Raw genomic sequence first — 6,153 nt, forward strand, 5'->3', positions numbered from 1 at the left:
ATAGTCAACAATGAATGTGAAGTAGGCATACCTGGTAAAGTGTCGGAAGTAGTAGTAATATCATCCTCTTCTTCAGTGAAATCCGGCATATCCTCATGCTCGTCTTCGTCCATAGCTCCAAGGTAGTTGATATGTGCTGATGGCTTCTTTGAATGACAATTTGCTGCGAGATGCCCTGGCTGGTGACACTTGTAGCATAGTATTGGCTTGGCTTTGGTTACATTATTTGCAATGGCTGGAAGTCTAGGTACATTTGGATTTGCTTGTGGAATAGGCTTAGGATTTGGATTGACATTGGATGGTAATGCAGGTGGTTTAAGCCAATTCTTGCGGAAAGATGGTGATGAGAATCGACCTGGATTAAACCTTCTAAAATTGGAATTGAATTGTTTAGGTCCATAATTACCATTGGCTTGGAATTGCTGTGGTCGTCTGTCTCTACCGCGTAACTTATCTTCAGTGTCGTGAGCTAGTGAGATGGCGTCTTCAAGAGTAGCAGGCTTGAACATGTTCACTTCAGCGTAGTAATGTCCAAGAAGTCCAGACATATACTTCCACTTATGTGTCGTCTCAGGTACATCTTCAAGCATGCGTAGTTGTAGGAGTGCATTCCAAAAACGCTCTGTATACTGTGGAATAGGCTCACGATCTCGCTGTTGAAGTAAATCCCATTGTTTGATAGCCTTCTCATGAAATTGCGGTGGAAGGAAATTTTGCATGAACTTTTTCTTGAAATCTTCCCAAGTAGTAGGACATTCTATGCTCTTGCGTACTACAGTCCACCAAAGTGATGCTCTGTCTACCAGATGATTAGTAACACACTTGATTTTATCTTTTTCGGGATAAGTTTCCTCATGGAAATAGTCATCAAATTGGCTAATGAATGATAAAACAGTCTTTCCTTCTCGTATACCATTGAAAGTGCGAAACTTGAAACTTCGTTACTTATCTTGGATTCCTTGCGAATGGTTTGTGCTTCAAGAGTGGCGTCGATGGCGAATCAAATCTTCAGCTTGAGGTTCTTCTTTATCGGTGGACGCTCTTTGAAGTTTTGTCAATTGCGCTTGTAATGCTTGCCTGGCTCTTCGCTCTTCTTCCAATTGTAGCATGATTAGATCCAGCTTTTGTTCCATGGTAGGCTCAGGTAGGTCGTCTTCAGCCATAGGATCATCCATATGTGGGGTAGTCATCCTGTAAAACTCAACAAACCTTTCTCACTCAAAATCCGGTTAGCGGGATGAGCGTAGCTCAAATTTGGGGTTACAAGGCTATGTATTTTTTTGGGTATTTCTTCTTCAATTTTCAGAAATTCTGCAATATTTCTGTCTCTGTTTGCTGAAAGTACTTCAACAAACTTGCAGATAGGTAGAACAGCTTGCTGCGAACAACTTTCCAGTTCAGAGTTTTTGCATACGAACAAGTCTTCTAGGAGTTTTAAGCATTAGTCAGTTCTGATTTAGTCTGACCAGAGTTGCAGACTTAGCAGACTTGCAGAGTTGTGGACTTGCTGAACTTAGGCCGACTTGCAGAACTTGCAGAACTTGATTACCGCTGACTTGCGGAACTTAACTTCAGAAGTGCGGGACCTGGAGTTTGCCAACTTGTCTGCCCTGTGTAACTTGCAGAAAGCTTTAAGCTTTCGTGATTTAGCTTAAGCTTATGAAGCTTAATGGTGGACTAAACAGGCAGCGTCGATTTCGTGAGGGGGCGGGTCCGTTTTTTCATCGCGCGGAAATTTCGGGGAGGTCTTCTGATACAACGTGGTGATTTTGAGAGGTCTTAAGCTTCCCTTAAGCTTATAAAGCTTTGTAATTAAGCTTTTAATTGAGAATATTAAGAATTTTCTCACTGTTTTTCAACGACTTGTTGATGGAGATGAATGCGTGGTCCTCCGCCTGCAGAGCTTGGTCCTTCGCGATCTGACAGTGGAAACAGGGGTTCTTGATCGCCAAAAGTCTGCCTGTATCGACGGTTCGCGATGAGATTGACTGTAGAGCCCGTTTGTTCCTGGAGCTCCGCCTTTGCCCGAGATTGGTAGCGATTGGAAGCTCTTGATCTCTGCTCCGCTCTGATACCACTGGTGCGCAGATCGGTCGCAGATAGCTCACGTAGTGAATCCCTGAAGGTCCCCAAGAACAATGAACTCTACCTTTTTGCACAAAAAACAATGTAAAAGCATGCATGACAAGAGGCAAGAGACAAATTGGGTTCAATCTCCCCCATGCCTTGTGTGAGCGCTTCACAAAGCATGTATTTTATGTATATTTCAATCTTCATGCTCAATAATAGCCCAATTACAAAAATATGACAAGCTTTTAGCTTTTGAGTTTGCTTTCTACAAAAATAGGAAAATAAAGCTAATGGACGGTGCCCATAGAGTCTGGCATGCCCAATCTCAATGTCCAAATAGAAATAACATATCCGGGCGCATAAGCGCATACAAAATAATAATCAATAATCAATGTCTCAATAGACATAACAAAATATAGGCGTGGCGCCTATCAAAATATAATCCAAAGGTCGAATACTCGCTAAACTCCAATGCTTTCCTCCGCCACTGCTGCTATCTCTACACATCAACTGAAGCATTCACAATCGTTAGTAAAATAATACAATTAAACCGACAAAAGTGAATACCTAGCAGTCTTCAGCTACATAAATAAATCAACTGGTTAGAAATAAATCCTAACCTTAATTTATTACGAGTGCGCACTCTAAACTCATAAACGTTTATTAATTTAATATGCATTTTGCGGAATCACCCGCTATGGAATCACCCATGTACACACTAAATTAATGAAACGCCCGAAAAGGACAGGCGTCCCCATCAACTTCTCGCACAAAGAATCCTCTTTGTGTATGAGCCCCGGTCATCTAAGTTTACGGAATCCACCGTAAAACCTCACGGAATCCACCGTGGAATATGCCTCCTGGCATCAATGCGGGGTGTATTCATGTGCCACTCAAGCGGTCATTCATGTGTGAGGATGCGCATGTAGTCTTGTTCATGCCGTAAATGGGATTGTTGATGTTCATGCGCAATCAACATGTAGTCCAACCACGGGTACACCCATCCTCATAATTTTTAATTGTGAAAAACACTAAAAACATAAAAAAATTAAACAAAAATCATAAAATTTTGAAATAAATGATTAAAAGTACAAAAATAGCAAAAAATCTAGAATTTTTAAGAAAATTGTGATCATGTATATTAGCTGAAAATACAAATGAAAAATAGATTATAAATTTTAAAATCTCACAAAAAGCTAAAAAATTCCATCAAAAACTCATAAATTTCAAAAAATAGCAAAAAAGTGAAAAAATCTTGTAAATTTCCATAATTAATTTTCAACCTTTATCTTAGTGATTGAATAGCACATATATTTTAAAATTTTAAAAGTAAAAATTTAAATAAAAAGTTTTAAAAAATAATACATTAAAAAATCTAAAAATCTAAAAAATAAAAACCAAAATAAATCAAACAAAATATACATGGTGTTTTGGTATTTTCAGTTATACGAAAAAAATTTCAACTAGCTGAAGTGATTTTTGGTTTTAATCATGGTCGTGATCCTTTCTCATCCTATCAGTTGATTTTTGTATGCATTCATATACACTTGCATTATACCCTCTCCAGGTATCCCATTTCTTTCCTTATTCCTTTGTGCACCGAACATCACAACTAATTGCTAAAAGGAACTAGTTGACTACATTTTTCACATGCATTAGTGCTATATACACATATAATTTATTAAAATGAACCAATCATTCATGTAGCATGCACTTCGTGCACTAAACACACATTTTTAATTTGTAATAAAATAAACTCACTGTCACAAGGCACGTGCTAAAAAGAAAGCACTCCACACACATTAAATTTCTAAAAATGAACTTGCATTTAAAGACCTTGATTCGAGAATGATGTCTAGGAAATGTTAAAGCATTGTGAATCTTAATAAATTTTTATTAATATGTAAAATGAACCACCATTTTTTGCTAATGTTTATCACTTAATAAAACTCATCCATTATTGATTAATTATTAAAATTTACACTCAATTAAATTTTCCCTTCCCCTTACATTACACAATTCCCCTTCTAAATGAAGCACAACCTAAGGTGGGTAACATGGTTGTTAGTCTCAGTCTTTGTTGACTGTCTTACTTAGGTGTGTTCTGGTTATTAGTGTGTTTGTCATGAAGAGGACATGAGAGAGGGAGAAGAAGAGAGAGAGAGAGAGCAGAAGAGAGAGAAAGACTATAAGAAGGGAGAGAAAAACTGTGACGAGGAGAGAGAAAGACTAAAAAATGAGAGAGAAAGACAAAAAGAGAAAAAAAAAGCCATGAAAGCTGGGAGAGAGAGATGAAGATGAAAGGAGACTTGTATTATAATCTGATGCAAAAATCAAGTCCCTAACACCTTATATACCAGCCATTGTAGCTAGTATTTCCCCATTATTAAATCCCCATCTCTTACATTCCATCCCCACCCGAAGGTTTTTGCCCTCAAAAACAAATTGGGCACTTATGATAACTAGGCAGGAGCAGATCAAAGTACTATTCTACTGCATTATTACAGGGGTATACAAATGAATGAAGAGGTATTATTGCGTATGATAGGTCATTGGGATATGTACGAGACATGGGCCTTATTGAGGAATTATAAAAATGAATTTTGATCCAAGTATCCTGAGTGAATGCGAGCTACAGACAATGGACAACAAATTGTTTACTAAAGGGCCTTGCTGTAGTAAATCTATCATAACACTACAAGGGAATGGGGCAATAGCGACGGCCATTTGTGACACAAAAAAGCGGTGTCGCTAAAAGCGTCGCTATATGCGTTGCTATTTGTGTCTCTATTTGCGTCTCTATTAGCGACGCATATAGCGATGCTGATAGCGACGCAAATAGAGACGCAAATAGCGACGCATATAGCGACGAAAATAGCGACGCAAATAGAGACGCAAATAGCGACGCTGGTCTGGGGAAAAAATTTTGAAACCCCGAGTGTAACATTCGCCGAGAAAACATTTGCGAGAAAGAATGAAAGAGAGAGCAAGAGAGCTTAAAGCTTTGCGAGGGAGAGAGAGAGAGAGAGAGAGAGAGAGAGAGAGAGAGAGAGAGAGAGAGAGAGAGAGAGAGAGAGAGAGAGAGAGAGAGAGCTCATCACCATGCCGCCGCCCCTATATATGAAGAAGAAAGAGAAGTATGCAACGGAGAAGGGAGGGAAGGTGCAAAGAGAAGGTACAAAGGGTTTCATCTTCAGGCCTTTGAGGTAGGTACATTGCCTCTTCTTGCTTTATTTTTGTGTTATCTTGTTTTCTTTTTTTGTTTTTCTTTGCAAAGAGATACATGGAAAGAGAGGGAGGGAGGAAAGAAGGGAAATGAAGGGAGAGAAAAAGGTAAAAAAAGGAAATAAAGAGAAATTGGAAGAGAGAAATGAGAGATGAAGGGAGGGGGAGAGGATGAGTGAGAGAAACAACGAGAGAGAGGGGGGGAAAAAACAAAGAGAGAGGAAGCAAAGAAAGGAAAATAGAGAGATAAAGAGAGGGGGAGAGAAATAGAGAGAGGGAGACGGGAGGGGGAGAGAAATAGAGAGAGGGAGAGGGAAGGAAGAGAGGAGGAGGACGTAGAAAAGAAGGGTGAGGTAAAGAGAGGAAGGAGAGTGAAAAGAAGAGAGAGAGAGAGGGAGAAAGAGAGATAGAGAGAAAAAATAGAGAGAATGAGAGAGGGAGAGAGAAATAGGAAAACAATGAGAGAATGAGAGAGAAGGTTAATAAATAAAAGTAAAGGGAGATTGGGGAGAGAGAGATAAAGAGAGGTGGGGTGACATTTCTTTCAATATCTTTGTTTCTTAAGCTTTTTATTTTCTATCTTTGATTGTCTTTGCAATGAGATGAGTTGAGTGAGAGTGGGGAGGGAAGGAGGGAGAGAAATAGAGAGAAGAAGGGGGAAGGAAGAGAGAGATGGAGAGAAATAAAAAACAGGAGAGAGAGAGGGGCTTCATAAAAATTTGTCAAAACCCGAGCATGGCATTTTACAGGTTTGTAAACAAGCAAGAGAGAGAGAGAGAGAGAGAGAGGCCGTTGCCACTGCCACCATCCATGAAGAGGGAGGAGACAAGTGTAAAGGAGAAGGAAGGAACTCCCAAA

Source organism: Lygodium microphyllum, chromosome 30 (genome assembly GCF_053477565.2).
Source record: "Lygodium microphyllum isolate KBCC chromosome 30, Lygodium_microphyllum_v1.1.10, whole genome shotgun sequence".
NCBI classification, from domain to species: domain Eukaryota; kingdom Viridiplantae; phylum Streptophyta; class Polypodiopsida; order Schizaeales; family Lygodiaceae; genus Lygodium; species Lygodium microphyllum.